The sequence below is a fragment of the Lissotriton vulgaris genome, chromosome 5, assembly GCF_964263255.1.
Source record: "Lissotriton vulgaris chromosome 5, aLisVul1.2, whole genome shotgun sequence".
Classification (NCBI taxonomy): Eukaryota; Metazoa; Chordata; class Amphibia; order Caudata; family Salamandridae; genus Lissotriton; species Lissotriton vulgaris.
In genome coordinates, this window is record NC_141693.1 from 1,721,819,340 (window position 1) to 1,721,840,052 (window position 20,713).

General features: G+C 44.6%; 1 protein-coding gene across 10 annotated transcripts in view; it reads left to right on the top strand.

Annotated features, from left to right (window-relative positions):
- Nucleotides 1-20,713, top strand: part of HDAC5 (histone deacetylase 5) — a 1,827,433-nt gene that overhangs the window by 154,428 nt on the left and 1,652,292 nt on the right. For all 10 annotated transcript variants that reach the window (XM_086923942.1, XM_086923931.1, XM_086923932.1 and 7 more), the window contains exon 2: nt 13,803-13,892. The gene's annotated coding sequence lies outside the window, so the exon portion shown is untranslated. The remainder of the gene's footprint in view (nt 1-13,802; nt 13,893-20,713) is intronic.

Genomic DNA, 20,713 nt, shown 5'->3' on the forward strand with positions numbered 1-20,713 from the left:
GGTAACAGAAGTTGTGAAGGTATGACCACCAACCTACTATCAGTTAGAGCATAATCCAAAAATAGTGAATGATGCTTCTCGGGTGTGAAAGTACCCCTGAGATATCGTTCGGTGCCGCCCTTGTCATCATAGGAGGATATTACTGCATCTCACGATGGAGAGGCGGATGCCACAGTATAACTAAGGGTCTGTAGAGGTAACCTAACAACGATATTTGGAAAGCAGTGCGTGTGAAAAAGTGATAGTGAACAATCTAAAATTGAAGAGTATGGAGGAAAAACTATTTATTAGGTACCTCTCATACTTCCAAGGCTAAAAACCAGTGCGGAAATATAGTAGTTTTCAACAAATGGTTACTATTTACTTGGTAAGGTCGACATGTTTCAGCAGTCAGAGGACCTGGTGTCCACTGCTTTCTTCAGGACCAAAACTTCGCTACTGCGCGAATGTGAAATAACTAGAAATCACCCATGTGAGTGAAAAAACCATAAGTGTCACCTCGACGCCCAGGATCCGTAGATGTCCACCAGATACCTAGAAAAGTCACGTCCAAGTGGCATAGGTTAATGTATCATACACACACAACAACACAAAGACACATTGGAATTTGAAAGAAAGCATCTCTGTAGATGATGCATCTATATCACTCTTTGTTATATATACTTCTAGTATCCATACAGGTATATCAGAAGCCCAACATTAGTATTGTCGCCCACTCACCTTCTTGGTTGGACGTTGGTACTGCGCCTCACCTGGCTGCTGCTCAGGTAGATAGAGCACCGCTCTATTAATAATAAACAGATGCAGGTCATAAATACATCATGTTAATTCTTGTCACTCTATCTACAACGTTCAAAGAGGGAGTGCTAGAAGGCAAGAATGTCACAGGAGTGTACCACCATTGGTGATGCACGCTTTATTTGACTCTGATAGCAGTGTTTATACTAAGTAGCTTCCCAGTGTCAACAGAAGCTACTCGTCCTTAAACACGTAAACTACAATACAAACCTCCCCTATAGATGATAATACTTGGGAGGACCCTTTCAGCATGCACACTCTTTAATTATGCTAATCTTATGTCAGATAAATTATAGCTTGAGCCCGTTATCATTTACATTGATGGAATACTCATGGTTATGTGGCAGACGAGACTCAGCAACACCTAGGGCTTCAGTCTTGCTTAAATTAAGGGTTCTGTTGTCATTAGATAACGTCCGGTATTTAATGAGGGCCATAACAGTTCACTCGAGATAGAACTGATTGCCAAATTGTACATTTACAAGGTCACGATCTCTCCATTGCATGTTCGGATTACACATCCCTGTTTGCCATGCCTACAACCCACTGCCCTGGCATAGGTCAGCCTCCCCTCTAGCTGGGTGGACTATACCAGTGGTTAGGGTGCAGGTGCATGAGCCAATTCTTAGACATTGTAAGCACAGTAATGCTTTTAAGAGTATATGGTGCTGGGATCTTGTCATTGCAAACTCCACAGCACCATTAATGGCCTTACTAAAAATTGGGAAGTTTGCTATCAAACCTCTCAGCACATTAAATCCACACGGATGCCAGTGTGGGATTTAATGAAAAATGCACTCAGAGGGAATCTTAGAGATGCTCCCTGAAAATCGACCTAACTCTAGTGTCCTGGCTCAGTGGCTGCTCGCCAGCTGCCACCACCAGACATGTTTCTGGACCCCTGGGTCGAGAGCCTGCTGCTCTTGGGGGTCTGAAACAATGCACATCCTGGGACGAGGTGCCAAGACTCCTCACACAGGAAGGGCAGGGTACACGAAGGGAAAGCTTCAAAGTCTTGCTGCCTTTGTGAGCTACCCCAGCCCTTTGCTGCTACCAGCAACTGGCTCCCACCGGTTCTGGCCCCCACTTTAGGCGGGAGAATCAGTGGGATAACCAAGTGAGGAATGCAGGTATGCCCACTTTTGCCAACCCCACCCCACAGGTGGGGGAGGCGAGGTGAAGCACAACTCTCAGTCCCCGCCATCTTGCAGATGGGGGCTCAGCCAGCCAGAGAGAGGCATATGCCCCCCCTCCCACTGGAGGGTGGCATAATAGGGGGTCCACCCACCCCAAGGAAGGGACCCATTGGTCCCTTTGATTTGGGACCGATTGGTCCCAACCTTTATTTACCTGTAACACCCCTAAATCTAGTATTATGGGGCAACCCTGAACCTTGTCTCCTCAGACAAGAGCCGACCAGAAGAAGAGAAGAAGATGGACCGAAGAAGCAGTGCGAAACTAAGAAGAGGACGCCCACTGACTTGGCCTCAGTCCTACCAGCATGTCCCGACTTTGAACCTGCTCCAGAGAAATCCCAGTGTGTCCTGCAGCCAGCAGCCTCAAGAACCTGAAGGACCTGCCCTGCCTTCCAAATCCAAGACTTTGTCTCCTGCGAGCACCAGACTTGCTCACCCACAGACTCTGGGCCCCAGCCAAAACCGCAAGTCTGCACCAGACCCCCCCCGGCCCGAGATTGAGTGGTCCAACAACATGAGGAGGTCTCCCCGATGAGCTTGACCTGAGAGCTGGTGATCTCTGACCTGCCTCGAATCTCCAATTGACGCCTGCAGCACCTTTGTGGAGGAACCTCTGACCGCTCCCAGAGCTGGTAAGAAAACCCAAAGCCTAAAGACACGCCTGCACCTGCCGCCCATTGGCCTTGGGTGGCCCAACTGACTGCGTCTGATCATCCCCAGGCACCCCAACTTACCTCTCCAACCGGTGGTCACCTCCAGAAGAAATTTGTCCCGAGCCTGCAGTCTCTGTTGCAACCGGAGAATCCCAATTGAAATCAAGAGGGCACCTGACGCCAAAACAGCACCCTGCACTCAGCCGCCCCTGTGCCCCTGCGGGTTTACTTTGGGTGCCAACTCTGCTCCCCTTTGCCCTGAGCCTAACACCAGGAGCTTTGCTCCCACAACCTTGTGGCGTGCTAGTAAGCAGCCACCAACCGGAGGCCCTCTAACCCCCATTGGATAACATTGTAAATGTAAATGTAAATTGATGCTTGTATAGCGCACTACTCACCCGCAAGGGTCTCAAGGCGCTTGTACGAATACCGCTGTGGAACCGATCCTGGCTTTCCCTGTGAGGCGTCCACTCCTGGGCACCCCCAAGGTGGAGGCCAGGCATCCTTAGCGTTGTGGGGCCGTTGTGGAGATTAAGCAAGCTATTGCCCAGAGTTGCATAGTGGGACTCCATGATTGGAATAGGCACCGAGGCGAGAATGATCAGGTCCGTGGAATTTTTTTGAGCCAAAGACCCGCCGAGGCGGGGAATTGAACCCTGGTCCCGGGCTAGACCTCTGCATCAGGGTCTGCCGCTCTAACCATTGAGCCACACTTCTCCACACATTGGGCATCCGCACTCTGCACCCAACCGCCCTAGTGCCGCTGAGGGTGCTTTGAAAGTGTACCCTTGACTCTGGGGGAACCCTGCTTCTAACCCCAGAAAACAAATTCCCAAACCCAAGTACTTACCTTGAAACCGATAACCACATTTCTTCCCATAGGCTACATTGACTGCTTTCTTGTGAAAATTGTTAAGTGTGGAGTTGGTTTTGTATGAGAACTTGAAAAACTGCAAATATCTAAAAACTGCTTTACTTACCTTTTCTTCAGGAAATGTCCCAGCGTGATATCTAGGCATATCAAACTGAGTAGGATAAGTAATCGGAAAAGTAATCAAAAGTAATCTAACAGTAATTTCTACTATATTGAAAGTATTTGCAAACCTGTAACAGTCATTTTTATTCAGCTTGCTTGTATTTTCCAACCTGCCTTGAAAAGTACCATTTACATTTACCTGTACGAGGCTTGGTTCTAGAAAAGAAATATAACTAAATAATGTTTTATTCCAACAAATTGGTGTCAGTTCAGTCTTTGAATGTGTGACATCATTTGCTGCCTGAGTGTGTACAACAAATGCTTAACACTATCCTCTGATAACGCCTTACTGCTCGCCCTTACTACCACAAATAGAGAGTTAGGTGCCATCTACTTTGACCTCTTCCTACCTTTGGGGTTCCACTGGACTCTGTGCACACTATACCTCATTTTGGTATAGTATATACAGAGCCAGCTTCCTACAGCCATCTAATCTGCTTTTCTCATTAATGTTTTCTGTGGTTAATTTTTCTTCTTGCAAATCTACGCTATCAATGTTACTTTTTATGGTAAAGCTTTTATCTGGCTCCTAGTGCCATGAAACATTTGCATTGTTACTCTGAATTATAAGTGTTTTAATCTCACGGGTTGACATGTATGTAACAGCTATAAAATATTCAATGTAACAACTCCACGTCTACCTCTCCAGTTACCTTGTTAATGTCACAGGCAAACGGTTTTAAAAATGTTGTGGGTCAAAACCGAACCATAAATAATAGCAAAGACTATTAGAATTACAAAACTAAGATTAAGTCCTCTGTTGGGTAGCCATATTTTTTACTTTTTGCAGATAATTATTTGGCTTCTAAGAATGACTTCCATAGCATTGCTAACCTATTCTAGCCTAGAGTTATTGAGAACACAAATGGTAAACTATGCTACCATAGCAAAGTATCTAATCAACAGATGTCGCGCTGTTCCTAACAAAGGGAGAAGTAGGCACAGTCAGTGATGTTGGTGAATTATGGCAGGGTGATCAGAAATTCACCCTGGGAATCCATTTTGTTGGATTTAATGCCCTCACACACCCTTTCAGGTGTCATGCTTCATCATTTGGGCCTGCTCCTCGTTGGGTCGGCGGTGCAATACCCAACGGGCAACACCTCAAAGAGGGGCTCTTTATCGGAGATCTTTTTCCAACTGCCGTATAGATGAAGTGCGGGTATGGGGCCAGAATCAAGTGGTAGACGTGGATGTGGTGAGTTAAAATAAAGCTTTTGGTACCAAAAATGCTTTATTCAAAGGGCCACTGCTTTAGTTAAAAATGATTAACCTGGAGGAGAGTAATGGAAAATAATGTTTCCAACTCTTATCCAAGGGTTACTGTAGTCTGGTCAACATGTTTCTCGCTATGGCGAATTTATCTAGCGATTCTTCAGGACCAAAGGAGACTATCTAGCAGGTATCTAATGGTGAAGGGACTGTCTACACTGGTTTATCTAAAGTGTGATGTATGTATGCTCGTATGGCTGCCACACTGTGAATGGAGAGGATAACACTATTATATTACCCATCTTCAAGTTGTGATTGTCAGTACCTGTTAGGAGAAGAGGCAAAAGCATATCACAAAAACATTTATAGGAAAAATACAAGATTACATCATTGACTGTGGTACTTGTGCGTTTGGCATGCCAGTGGGAATCAGGCGTGTATCAACACCCTTGCACAAGTGTATCAGGCACTCTCAGATGTGTAATATCAGTGAGAGTGACATGTGATAAAATATAAAAAAACTTTAGAATATAAAAACTATAGAATCGAAAATCCCCTTATGGGATCCCTCAGCTACTGCTATTTCAAAACTCACCTAGTGTTACAAACAATCAGACAACGACAGTGTCCGGAGGGTAAAGCTTCAGGGAGATCTTCCACCATTAGGCTATATAAAGGGGAACAGCTTAATAACTTATAGCTATACACATTGATTCATTAGTGTTTTCACACAATGGTATTGAAGGGTAATCAGATTAGTGTCAGTAAAATACATTCATACTCAGTGACTGCAACTAGCTACGTATGGGGACAAGATAAAGGTCAAGAGTCTGTGGTTCTGCCCTAGGTTCTCAAGATATATGCTATCCACTCTTAAGGGGATGTGGTTTGGGGCCATATTTTAAGTTCAGGTCGACTTGAGGGATTGTCTGTGGTTCGTGCCCTCTCTTATATGTCACAACAAAGGATATATTTGTACCAATGTAGGTCTGGAAAGTAAATTGAATTAAATTGAATGCCATATACTCTCACAGTACCCTGGGCATGAACGCTGTCTGTGAGGGGCTCATGATATGGGGAAGGTTCATCAGGTTTTTTGATGATGTGAGGCTTGTGCACACTCGACGCCGATAGCCTGCAATGGCCGAGTGTCCTTTACTATGGTGCCGGTTTGGTAATAGAAGTAGAAAAATAAATGTAGAAAAATAATACGTAATCCCCCTCGGCTATGCTCGCATGTGTCAACTTACTGCCGGTGGCGTGCACAGTCGAGTGTCCTTAGTTATGCCACCGGTTATGTAAGTCGGTGTACATAAATAAAAGAACACCCCCGCTCTGCTCGCATATGCCATAGGGGGAGCTCTCGTAGCACTGCCGAAAGCAATGCCCATGTTTTGAAGTCGGACTGATGCCTTTATCTGTGGACCTCACGACGAGCGTGAACATAAAAGCTATCTCAGTCTAGCTGAAAGCTCGTCCAGTTTGTGTGTGCCGGCTAAATACCAATAGGGTGTAATGTAATTGGTCAGCTAGTGACAATAAGTATCCCCGGCTCTGTTCAAATGTGCCGATTGGGGAGCCCTCGAGTCCTAGTAGTAAATAATACACGCTTTTAAAATCGGACCAACGTTTGTATTTTTCGACGTAATTCCGTAGCTTAAGTGCCCTTGTGTCCCTGCAGTACAAAATGCATGCGTTTAGAACGGACTGACGTCTATACTTTTAAACGTTATCCCGAAGTTAAACAGACCTGGTATAGCTATATATGGGGACGCGCTTGAGTCAATCATCTCGTAAAGAGCCATCTAATCGCCACTTACTTGGTATTTCCTGAGCTACTCTTCCAGCACCTACCCATCGCCGCCGGAACCGGGTGGATAGTGTGGGTGCTGGGAGTGCAGGTTTTATAATTTATGCAGATCTCGTCTGGTTGGTCCACTGCACTGGTTGGTCCACTACTATGGGGGCCATCTTGTAATGGTAAAAAAGGTGAAGGTTCGTAATCTGTGTACGTTACAGCCTTTTGGTTTTGTGATCAAGCCCATTCAATGGTTCGAGTTCAGAGAAAGGAGGAAATAAAACGTAGGTTGTCTAAATTAATCAGATGCATATGGCCATAATGTTGGGGAGTAGCATTGTTTGAATTTAAGTTACTATTTAGATGTGATAATCATTTTTGGTTATTTTTGCATATTCTTATCAGCTTTTAAAATCGAGCAGCTCATATTGTTGAGATTTTAGTTAAGTAGATTGGGCACATCTAGGAACCCATTTCAGTGTTGGGTTTTGTTTCGGCCATATTGGAATGGTGGAGTGATGTGGTGGTGTTAAGTTATAGCTGTCAAGACACTCGCTCTCACTTAATTTGTCTCTCTCATCGTATTAAGGAGTGAGGTTCAGTTTGTGCATTTGTAATAGATAATAATCCTGTTAGCTAATCAGAGGCTGGTCCAGGGTATGTCTTCATTGAGACCATTACTGTCGCAAGATAGTCTATGTATCCACCGCTGTTCTTTGTAGAACAATCCTTGTTTGGATACATGTTGACATGCTTCTAGGACGAGCCATTGGAGAGAGTCTGGTGTATGGTTTGTTTCCAAGAAATGCTTGCACATCTTGGTGTTGTTTTTCTTGCATCTAAAGTTACTGCGGTGTTCAGAGATTCTGGTCTTAATATTGCGTGTCGTCATGCCTATGTAATACAAGTTACAGGGGCATATAATCAGGTAGATGCAGTTTGTGCTGTTACAGTTTGTGTGGCCTCTCATTTCCCACTTGAAGGATTCGGATAAGGTGATGCTTTTATATTTCTTGGTAAATGGGCATGCCGCACAGCTGCCGCAAGGGTAATGCCCTGTTACTGGTGGCAAGTTCCATAGTGTGACTTGTCGGTTAGGTTCATTTTTGGTCTTGGGTCTAGTGTGGATAAGGATATCTTTCATGTTTTTTGACCGTTTAAAGGCGAACCTTGGTTGTTCTATGGTCAAGGTGCCGGTATTAAGTATGGACCAATGACGTCTCACTATTTTTCTTATCAGGTTGGATTTTGGTGTGAACGTGGTCACACATGTCATTGGTTGGTCAGATGGGGGATTTCTTTCTCTTGGTTCTATCAGACTCTCCCTATTATTGTTCTGCGCCCTCTTCATACTTCTTTTTATGTCTCTGGTTGGGTATCCTCTTTCTCTCAGATTTCTAGACAGTATAGTAGACTCAGTTTTGTAATTGGCCATAGTACTACAATTGCGTCGTATTCTAAGGAATTGCCCAAATGTAAGGTTAGAGCGTAGGGCTTTGGGGTGATGACTGGTATAGTGTAACAGGTTATTGCGGTCTGTGCTTTTCTTAAACAGGGTAGTACTGAGGGTTCCCCCTTCTATGCTAATTTTCAAGTCAAGGAATGCTATCTGACTATCTGAGGCCGTGATGGTGAAGGTTAGGTAAGGATTGATGTTGTTGATCCACCTAAAGAACTCAGTGTATGAGTCTCTGTTACCTGACCAAAAGATCAGGATATCATCTATGTAGCGTCTCCATAACTTGATGTTCTCATAGTATGGATTTGTCAGTGCAGATATGTGGTTTTCCTCGAAATTAGCCATATAGAGACATGCTATACTGGGGGCTACTGTGCTCCCCATGCAGGTTCCCTGTACCTGATGATAATAGGTCCCTTTGAATTCAAAGAAATTCTCAGTGAGTACTTTTTCAGCGCACTCCATGATAAAGGGAATGGGTGTTGCAGATGTCCATTCGGTTCTTTCGAGTGCCGCCTCCATGACTCCTAGGGAGGCCCTCTGTGGGATGTTGGTATAGAGGGCCTCAACGTCTAGGGTTATTAGAAAGTCAATGGATGGTGTCTCACCATAGTCTTGTAATAGGCGTAGTAGGTCTGTTGTGTCCTGGATGTAGGACGGTATTTGTTTCACAAGGGGCTGTAGAAAATGGTCGCAAAACTTGGACAGAGGTTCTAGCACTGAGTCAATCCCGGAGACAATGGGTCGACCCGGAACTGGAGTTATCCCTTTGTGTATTTTGGGCAACGTATAAAAATAAGGGACCCTAGGGTTTTTATTTACTAAGAAGTCTGCCTCTTTTTTACTCAGCCAGCCTTGACATTCTGCTGACTCAACCATACTCTTGATGGACAGTGTGAGACGTTCTGTAGGATTCTGTGTGACTGCCTTGTAGTATCTTGTGTTATCGAGCTGCCTTAAACATTCAGTTTCATAATCCACCGTGTCCATTATTACAGTAGCACCCCCTTTATCGGCTTGTTTGATAGTTAGAGAGGGGTTGTTGGCTAGTGTATCCAGAATGTTTTTTTCTTCCTTTGACATAATATTATATGTCGAGAACTTCATTTGGTGTCACACCGCTGTGGGGGGTGAAGGTGGAGGCGTTGTGTAGGCCAGAGTCATCCTGGGGTTCGTGCGGTTTTCCATCGAAGAAAGCATGCAGTCTTATCTTTCTGAAGAATTTCTGCAATTCGACAGTTTGAAGAAAATTGTCGATTCTGGGAGTTGGGATGAAACCGAGCCCTCTTTGTAAAACCCTCTCTTGTTCATTTGTTAGTTGATGTGAGGAGAGGTTGACAACAAGACTCATTTCTTGTTCATTTTGCTCCGTGTATCCATCCCTTGGGGTGTCGTATCCTCCCATTGCACCCGTTTGTCGGTTGCGTTCCCTCTCTTTCGCCCTCGCCCTCTGCCCCAACCTCTGTCTAAAAAAGGCCGGTTCCCTTGGGGAGCAAATTGAGGGGGATATTGTGGTCCAAATTGTGGCATAGGGTTAGGATATTGTGGGTACTGCCACATGGGGTGTCCAGGGAAAGGTACCTGTGGTGTGGGGTATTGGTATTGTCCCTGTCTTCCACCTCTCCCGCCACGTCGTTGGCGGGGTTGCCACTCGTCCCCACTGGAATTGCTGTCACTATTGGACCCTCTTCTCGAGGAATTGTTGCTAGAGTCGCGGAGGTACCCTGTCCCCGACGGAGCGTAATCCTTTTTGAGGTATGGGTATACTTTCTCTTCGTCAAAGCGATCAATGTCCTTTTGTAATTTATTCACTTTTTGTTTCATAAGATAGTCCTTATGCTCACTGATCTCTTTATTAATTTCTGCCAGTTTTGTTTTGAAGCCTGGGTTAGTGACCGCGTTCTTGAGCGTCGCTTCTAGTGCCTGTATCTTTTCCAACAGGGCATCAGCCAGGCGTTTGGATGTATTTACGATCAGTATTAGTAAATCATGTGTGCACTTCCAGGATATCTGGCACCACTCAACCTTGAATTGACCGTCTTCCCAGAAGATCCTCGGGAAATTCTTTACGATCAACCCGTTTGGTGCGATTTTAGCTTTGAAATATTCTGCCATTAAGGCGCCATGTAAACTGACTCTAATCCACTCTCTTGAGATCAGAGAGTGTCTTCCAGTCGGCTGTATTACTGCCCGTTGCGGTGTCATTATCAATGTTTAAAATTGAGGGAGTTCTGAGAATAGCTGCAGCATCATCCTCACTAAAGCTTAATCCCTGCCCTTCCATTTTGAGCGGTATGGGATAGCGCGGGGATGTAGTTTAAGAAACCAAGCCTGACCGCACTTGGGTTAAGCGGTTGGGATGGTAATGGGGGACAGAACAAATCTTACCCGCCGATAAGTAAACTCCTACGGGTGTTAACCGTGCAGAGAATTTGGTATCAAGGAGAAGGAGTGGAGGGCTTTTACTGTTCAAAAAAAGAAAGCAGAAGGTCCAGTCACGACGTGCCCTAACAATATATCTAATCAACAGATGTCGCGCTGTTCCTAACAAAGGGAGAAGTAGGCACAGTCAGTGATGTTGGTGAATTATGGCAGGGTGATCAGAAATTCACCCTGGGAATCCATTTTGTTGGATTTAATGCCCTCACACACCCTTTCAGGTGTCATGCTTCATCATTTGGGCCTGCTCCTCGTTGGGTCGGCAAAAAAAAAAACAAAAAACCATAGCAAAGTAGCATGGCTAGTATTCTAAAGATGAAGTAAAACAAAAAGACTTTTGTGACAGAGCCTTACTTGAAACTTCTTGGGTGTTTACAGATCTACTCCTCGCTCATCATAATCTTGGCCATCCAACATAGACTGAATTAGCATGTTCTGCAGACTATGCACATTCCAGTTCAGCAGGAGTATTACCTTGTTTCCAATGCTTCTGAGTCTTCAGCGATGACAGGATCTTGAAAGATCGTGCCCAGAGGGAGCACCATTAGGAGCTGCTCCCTGTGGTTGGGAGCAATGCCGGCTTCCGCTGTATGCAGGGAGCAGGTTAGGGTTGCTGGGGCCTTGGGGCTCACACACTGCAGCCCCCAACAAGAGTATTGTAGGTGCCCTTTATGGGCACTAGGGCACCCACCTTCAACCATATCTACCCTCAGTCCCACTAGCATCCAAACTTGCCCTCCTAAGGGCTTTCCGCAAAGCCCTCTGGGCATGCCCAAAGCTAGGGATATGCTAAACACTGCAGAATCGTATACCAGCCGGCTCTGGATGCAAAGTGAAGGTTTCGGTCTATGGCCATGTGTGACACAGTCCACAAGGCATAAGCTTCAGCAATGCCTTAGGAGTCCCTGGTGCACACCCTGCTTCAGTTCTCCTGCTCACAACCCATAGGTCATGGCCAGCACTTCAGCATAACCAGTCTTTATGCTTGCAGTGAACGCCATTTAGCGACATCCTGCTCGTAGACTGCTTAGAATGCCATAGGGGAATGGTACTAGTTGTGACAGAAATGCTAAATTCTTACCACGCCTCCGAAAGACAAAGTCCTCTGCAAACAATGTGAGGGGTGGCAGCATAGGTGCTGGGCACAGTTCCTGTATGAAGAGTTCGGCCCACCTTGTCCCGTTGCACACAGTTAAAGCCCAGCATGCTGTAGAGTATAGGTTGGTAAGTGGGGAGCATGTATTTGGAGTAAGTAAAGGAGTGGCCCAATAATGCATGTTAGTTGTACTACTGGCACAATAAAGCAGAGACCCGTGGCCCTATGGTCTGTCACCAATACCCAAGGTGGCTTTGTTGGACTGTAATACGTTACGCTGTTTGTACTTTTTTTAAATTACATTCTTATTTTAGTGCTGTTAGTATGGAAAAAAAATGAAGGATAATACTTAATGTAGACAGTATTTTATATACTAAACTACAGTGTTCAGTTATCTGTCAAAAAATAGTAAAATGTTTGATTATTATGCAGAAGATGTAGATGTTTGTGAATATATTTTAGACATTTTGTAGAAGTGGCATTTTGGAGTTTACGAGTGCCCTAGCCTTGCAGGTCAACCATTCGAAGTCTTTTATCTTCATTTGTGGGCCCAAATTAAGCACCAATTCGAAAACTTATGATGTAGAGGAATTCCCAGTTTTAAAGGATGACCGTTTTTATTAATTAAGGTATTCCTTTTGATTAAATGGGCACCTTTACTGTCGTTAAGAGCACTTCAATTTTTAAGAGCCATGGAGGGATTTTCCACTTCATATCAACATTGGGGCATAGGCCAGTGAAAGAGATGTAACTTTGTTTAAATCTAAATGTATCTCAGTTGCCTCTTATGGGGCGGGTGTTTGGGGGTATAGCAATAGTAACAAACTCCAGAAACTACAAAATAGTTTTTTCAAAGACTACTATCAGTTCACTGAGGCGCAGGCACTCTTTTTTGTCATTATGAGGTTGGGTTGTCCTACTTAGATGATTTATCAGGGCTGGCTCCCCTTTTGCTAAAAATAAGGCAATTCAGCAAGCTTGGTCTCATTAAAAGTATAATCGTCGGATGCATGGCCCATAACAAGTTGGCTTCATCCCGTGGCCAGCACTTATTCAAGCCTGGAGCCACCTGGGTTTTATTATAATCCTGAATCACTAGGCCCCGCAATGAAAGCTTGAGTAAGGTCTCTTTTTTTTATAAATATTGTCAGAGCTCTCGCCGAGCTAACACTTTAATTAAGGCCTTATGGACAGATATTTTGCTCTAGTCCCTGTTATGAGTTGCAGCTTTATTTAATGATTGTAGAGAATCCCCAACACCGCTTATACCTAACTAGGTTAAGTTCGGGCACATTACATTTTTCTTTTCCCGCAACAAGGTTCAGGTTTGATAATCTTCTCTTTTGCCCTGGTGATAATCGTTCAGTTCAATCCTCAACTTCTCTTATGCCTTTTTGCGCTATTTATAAAACATTATGCCCCCGTTTCCTAGAGTCAATTTTACATTCCATTGATTTTTAAGTCATAAAAATTGGACTTTCGATATCTTCACCAGTTAGACTCATCTGAAATGTGTTGTGCAGTCGTCATTCATTTCTATTAGAAGCCCACTTATTATTAGGATAATATATTGATAAGGTCAGTCTGCGGCCAATTAGTACAAAATGTTTTACTTTTTGTGGTCATCTCAATGTGTTGTTTAGTTTTTTTTTATATTGACTTGCTGCTATATTTATTGTATATAAAAGTTTTAATGGTGTACTTTTATGCCATTGTTTTGCCGAAACAAGTTTGTTTTGAGATTTTTAGATTTCTTTCTCCACATGTTAAGCTTAAAACGGCCCCCGATTCTTATTGGAATGTTGAGTTTTCGATTATTTTTTTGTCCTGGAAACAAGATTGAATAAATGGAAAGTTATACTGGCAGTAGATTTTGGTTTTTTTTTTATCTAAGTGCATTGCCTTCATCTGAGACTAAGTTGATGGTATTGAAAACAGACTGAATGAGACCATGCCACGATTGGTTGAAAAGCGTAATTGAAAGGAATGATATAATTTTCTCAAATTATGGAATATGATTCACTGCAGAGGATATCTTCTATGTGAAATACATTTTGAAACCACTGCTTTTTGTGTAATGCACAAGTAGTTTCATATGTAATTTTTTTTTTTTAGACCAGTTTTAACAGATCTCGCACATGGGCAGAGGTCTTTGGCTCCTATGACTTGAGTGAAGATCCCCATTATGGAGAACTATGATTAGAAGTAAGTAATGTTTTATTGGTGCTTTTAACTCTCCTTCCTCGCAGTCTTGAAAATGTATAAAGTTGCTCCTGTTTGAGTCCCATATTCTTGTTTGCCCATGTGTTGCATGATTTTGTCATTATTTCCAGGCAAGAACACTGTTCGAGCACAAGAAATCCACTGATGTCTGCAATGACCTAAATCCAGTGTGACTTGGTGACTAGAAAAGAGTAGACTGTGCTGCCTGCCCCCAGTATTGGCTTGCAATGAGTTAATACACCCTCCCTGTAATTTATGAGGCTGTCTTTTTTAGATCTAATTATTTTGCAGGAGACTGAACAAAAGGGTTGAGTGGGTGGCTCAGCAGGATAAAGTGTTTTCCACCAGCTAACCGTGATGACGTAGATGGAGTAGCCACTGTTTTCTGGTTGTCACTGGAACAGTCTGGTGATAACCTGCTGCTGCTTTATGCACTCACACCACTCCTATTACTCATGTCACATTGCCAGAGGACCGAAATCCATTGTGCAACTTTAAAGCATAGTCGGGAAATCCTTTTCCTGGGTTTGCCCACTTTTTTGATTTTTTTTTTGTCTTATTGCTTGTTTTCTGCGAGCACAATCTCCTTTCCTTCTATATCTGGAATACACGTTGTGTCTATCTGACAACTTGTTGTCTGTCCATTGCCCCTCTCTTAACCTGTTGGTAGGATTCTTCACAGCTAAAGAATTGTCACTTATCACCCATGTATACTATTTCTGTAATGTAAAGGGATTGGGTAGCTCTAAACCCCCACTTGGTACTCCATTGATGGTAGGGACGAGTCTATTTTTTATCAATCAATCAATCATAACATTTGTATAGCGCGCTACTCACCCGGAAGGGTCTCAAGGCGCTTGGGGGAGGGGTCCGCTACTGCTCGAACAGCCAGTTCTTGAGTTGTTTCCTGAAGGCGAAATGGTCCTGTGTAAGCCGGAGGTGGATGGGGAGGGAGTTCCATGTCTTGGCTGCCAGGTAGGAGAAGGATCTTCCGGCGGTAATGGTAATGGTAATTATTGTGGCAAACCAATGCATTGTGTTATGCTGGATGTTTGGTGATCCCGACCCTCCCACCCCCCAACCCCTCACCCCCCTCACCCTCCTCCCCGAGGTTTGACAGCTCCGTCTCCATGAGCTGTTTTGGGGCCCTTGAGCTGGGACAAACCCACCCGTCTCTCCAACTAGAGTTGTGTAGCCCGCTGAGACATGCAGTTCCCCTCTCTCAAGTAGAAAAAAAAATCACCCTCTGCATCAGTAACGATGCCTCAACCTCTAAGCTATGGAGATCTCACATAAGCAACAGTAAGTGAACTATCTGGGTAAAAGGAGATCAGTGCTGATTGATAGCCAACTACTGACAAAAGCAGTTGAATGCTGATGAAGTCCGTATTTTATGAGCAGTCCTGGTCAGAATAATTTTTTGTTCGTCCCTTGCTATGTGCTCTCTCATATAAGCCTACTGAGCAGGTGCTCCACCCTTGTAGATATCACACATTGCTCTACTTGGAGTTATGGCAGTACAATGGACCTCTTTCCATATTGGTGACAACAGAAAAGTTTGATGTGGTTGCAAAATGTATGCTTTGTTAGCTGCTAGCAAAAGAAAGAGCCCAACCCAGATCCGTGGCACCAAAACATTTTGATGAGCTTGGTGGTAGCAAAACTTACACTCAATGAGTTGGTAAAACACATAGTGGTCAACCCTTACTGTTGATAGCAAGCACCTGTCCGAGTTGGTGACAGCTGTAAGTTCTCCTTAATGGTTGTTCGCAATAGAAATACTCTATGGCAACATTTCCCAAACTGTGAGTCTCGAAACTCCAAGCATAAAAAAATAAGCATTTGCAATGCAATAGGTCTCGCATTTGCGAGAGTTTGAGCAATTGGCATTGTAAAACACAATGCCTTTTATTTATGTGTTGGTTTTAAAAAATAAATAAAGGCATTATCTTTTACAATGCAAATAGCTTAAACTCTCGAAAATGTGAGCCCTATTGCATTGCAAATGCTTGTTTTGTACAGTGCAGAGTTCGAGTTAGGCCATTCCCCTCATTGTGCAGGCCACATACCGTAAGCAGGTTTGACCCAGCTCTTTTAGAGACCCCCAATCCCCAGTTTTTTTCGTTCCACTTAAAGCCCTGCATACGAGAGCGGAGGTTAATATGAACTGGTCTGTGTCTGCCGGTAGAATATGAAAGCCTGTGATTTATAAAGTGTGGTGACGGCTAGAATTTAGAGCGGGGCCACGTGCTAGAATGTATTGAGTAGCAGCTGACAATGGGCAAATCGCAATTACTAAATGGGGGTATTAAAGCAAGGTTGTTGAGCTATTTTCTGCTCTCACCTGAACGCTTATCAACCTCTGCACCGTACCTCAACTTCTACCTCTGTTGATCTGCTTACAGGATCTTTTCAAATACAGCGCCCAGTGCTGCTGGAACCCTCCCCTCCCCTTGCACGCGCACCCCAGCACTTTGATAATTTCCTTGCGTGTTGGTAGTATCTGAAAGTGCGCCTGGGGTCTGGGAAGCGCTTTAGAAAAGGGGGTGGTGATGAACAGAGTGTGAGAGTTAAACAGACCACTCTTACCCAGTCCAAAGATCAGGGCTTGATCCATCACCGTTATTTATCTCACTGCCCCATCCCAGCTCAGAACCTGGCTATATGCAAATCAGTCTGTCCCTGGCCCAGTGCATCATGGGAACAGGGCAGACTAAACTACCAAGCCAATTCTTCACCAGAAAGGAGACAAGCTACCGGGGACCGGTTTCTGGCATTTCAGCCTTCTTCGGCCCGGCTTGCTTGAATCCTGATGGAGCAGTGAGAAAGGGACTCATATCTGAGTATACCCTGCCACACCTATAGTGGCCAAAAACGATTTAGAAAAGGGGGTGGTGATGAAAAGAGTGTCTGAGTTAAACAGACCACTCTTACCCAGTCCAAAGATCAGGGCTTGATCCATCACCGTTATTTATCTCACTGCCCCATCCCAGCTCAGAACCTGGCTATATGCAAATCAGTCTGTCCCTGGCCCAGTGCATCATGGGAACAGGGCAGACGCGCAACAAAATTTCTTCCGGTGCAGTGATCGAGGCTGCTATTTTGAAGCAAGAGTAATTCTTTTTCACAGGAACCTAAAATCGCGATATATTTCAGATTAAGTAAATTGTTTAAGAGAAAATCATTGTAATTAAAAGGGATCCACCCCCTATTATTAACACTACACATGGCCTCTGCTAATTAACCCCGTATCAAGTCCACCAGCCGCGTAAACCAACAGATAATTATATCGTCAATCACCTCAGGAAGCAGCACATTTAATAGATTCTTAAGGCATGGGACTCGTGAAGGAAAGAATACTGCCTTTCTGTCTTTTGGTGGTTTCAGAAAGAGGGCAGGACTGCTTGCAGGTCAGAAGGTCGGGGACATAAGGTATGTTTATGTTTATGGACTTACTTGGTAAGTGTCACGCCATCCTGAAAAAACCATGCAAAGCCTAGGATGGTGTTATGTGCAGTAAATAAGGTCAGCAGATCTATCCTAAAGGCGTTGAAGTGCACAGACATTCACTCTCGTGCTTCTGTGTAATTCTGCTGAATTACTGTGGATTGTGAGTACCAGCACTTCAATGCTTCTATTTAAAGCACTGACTGTTTCTGAGCGGAGAGAAAACAGGCAGAGGTGAGCAGTAGCCGGTGCTGGCTCTCGGATGTGCTTAATGGTAGGCACAAGTTGGAGTGGCCTGTTGGCTCAGAAAGAGCTGCCCTTGACCAGTTTGAGGTTCCTCTAAACACTGTGCAAAGAGAATCCATTGAAAGAAGCAATACAGGCGGGTGAGGGAGTGCGGAAACCGCAGGCTGCTGAAATATGGGGGGGAGGGGCAGGGTTGAGATGAAACCAAACTGACAGTACAGGGCAGCACAAACCACGATGTAGACACCATATAATTACACGAGGAAAACAGCTGGAAACGAGACCTATTGGCTATGCCAATGCATGTTTGTCAGCGCTATAGCTGAAATATTTTGACACATTATGAATCCGAGATTACACATGGACATGTAAATTATACATGTCCACTTGTACTTGCTATTATATATTTTGCAATGTATAGTATTGTCACACTATCTACATTAAATAAGCAATATAAACAGACAAACGGAAAAGCGCGAGTTAATGGCGTCCTTCAATCAACTCCTCAGAGTCGATCCTTAAAGAGTGTGGGAGACTGAGTAAGTCTCAAGCGTGTACTGGAAGTGACCAACCTCATGTCGAAGGGCTCTTATGTGGCTTCTCGTTTTCAAGCTAGCGGTCACAATGCCTCCTTAAGAATGGTGGCTTCTTCCCAGCTTTACTTACCTTGGTAGAAAAAGACTGCGGCAGAGAATTAATGGCTGAAGTTGCTCAGTTTTTCCAGGTTACCTTTTATGCGGAAAAAAGAGTCAATAACATTCTCCAGGAACGGCCGTCCATACAAAATAAACAGCCTCATCAACACAATTTTAGTTCAACTCTCTGCAAATGAAAAAATAACAAAAACAAATGGTCTTTTCTGAGGTGATCAATGCGCGGTCAAATAAAGTCAACTGGGATGAATGTCCTCCAGAGAGTTTAATGCATCTTTCAAGCTCGGTCAGTAAATGTCCTCATAAGATACATTCAATGATTAAAGTCAACTTGCTCGAACAGTACAATTTAAACTTGAGTTAACAGCGTGCAGAGGAGGTGCGAACAGGCCTAAGGACTGTGATTACAGCCAGCAGCAAACCATGAACTAAACGAAATAATGAAGTGGACGGGTGAAAACTGAGATGGAGAATTATTTCCAATTAAAATAGATTTAACTAACGACCTGTTTCAACGCTGCGTGCGCAACACTGAATATTTTGTTTGAAGAGGATAGTTGATGGCGATATCGAGCAAAAGCAAGCATTGACAAACTCAGTGTGGCATGCCTTTCAAAGTCGTTAGTACACCTTTGCCAATGTTTGTTGTGAATCCGCACTGGCAAAAAGAAAATACAAGCTCCCGCGGCCGCAGGAGGAGGCGCGGCAGCACAGGGGAGGAGGGGGGCCTGCACTTGCATGAGCGATAATTGCTGGCATTTGGCGGCGCACGCTCCCGCAAGTAGATCGCCTCACATGCACGCTTTGCCATTGATGGCAATGGAACGCGTGCACATTTTTGGCTAAAAAGCCAAAGCGAACGGAAAAGGTCTTTTTGCCTATGCAGTGCTTGTGCGCTGTGTAGGCGAGACCTAAAAAAAAAAGCATTTAAATACTGTATTTTTCTTGTCACATTGATGCACATCAGAGACAGAGGTTAAATGTCAGGCTATGTCTTCTAAATACATGGCTTCTTATTTTTAGGTCTCGCCAGCGTAGGCTGCGCATGCGCAGTCTTGCTGGCGAGGTTATGTTTTTAAGTGGCTTTCACTAGCCGGCTTTAAGCCCCGCCCCTCTTTCCCATTGGCCAGCATCACCGTTTATGCTAAACGGTGGCCAGCCATTGGGAAAGAGGTTAGTGTGACGTACACTTTTCTCTTTCACAGACGGCCCACTTGGACTGGCTCGTCTGACTTGCTTCTGCCGTAAAAGGTTTGTTATCTTTATGGGGCCAAACACATGGCCCCATAAAGATAATAAACCTTTTACGGCAGAAGCAAGTCAGACGAGCCCGTCCAAGTGGGCCGTCTGTGAAAGAGAAAATAGGCTGTGCTCTCACCGGAGACTGCAAAGGTTATGAACTTGTCAGTCGTCTGCGGAGAAGCGAGCGCTCGTCTGTGCTCGCGCCTGCCCCTCCAAGGCCTGCACATGCCCTGTGTGGCAGCTGGCCCAGGATCTCAAAGGCACCATGGGCATGGCCGCGGCTGCAGCCAACCTACCTCCTCACACGGGAGCTTGTCTCTGCTTTTGCCTCGCTCCTTGAAAGCGTTTTTCTCTGCCCTCCTCCAGGGCACGCAGGCCCGGCTGTGCAGCCAGGGGACCGGGCTGGCCTGCCCGGATTAGCCAAGTTCACAGCTTGCCGTCCACACGTGAAGGCGGCCTGCTCAAAACAAGCCTCTGGCGCTGCGCACCTCTGCGTTTTCTATTTTATAAGAAAAAAAGTGCAATCGATTTGCGCATTCCGTTGGCCACTTCGGGCTAAAAGGTATTTTTGGAGGAGGGTCTTTTCCAGTTCCCGAAACAATTTGCTTATTCAAGAGCAACTAGAATGATGTTGCAGGGACAACATTATTTTAAAAATGCAGGCTGGGTACCGGTTATTTTTAATGTTGTTTAAAACGAAACGTTTATTTTGAACGTTCTAGTTTTATTTGGCATATTTACAAACATCAGTTTATTTTCTTCGTAATATTTGTCCCAGCGCGTATGAGGGGAACTAAAACCATGCGCCACCCACAAGCTTGAATGACCTGTACAGGAAAGGTGCATGTGCTTTCCGCTTGTTTGTTGACCACAGTAGCCACGACTCGCAGGTGTACTATTTCCTCTCCGCCCCTCCCCCCATAATTGCGTTGCGAAATGGTTGTGGAGGTGGGGTTTGCAGACCAATACAAAAACTTTGTGTGCTGCCGAGCACTGCACACACGGAGGGTGAGTGTAAACAATGATTGCTTCATTGCTGGGACGAGCCTACTCCCGTCTAACGCAATGACCTTGTGATCTTATTCTATGAAATGTTTTTTGTTTTGTTTTTGTTTTTTAATAGAGGGACGGGTGGCTGTTGTCAGTCTCTGAGAGCTCCGGTGGCAGGCTGCACCGGGTCCCGCACACACCAGGCTCGCTCAAGGGTGAGTTTCA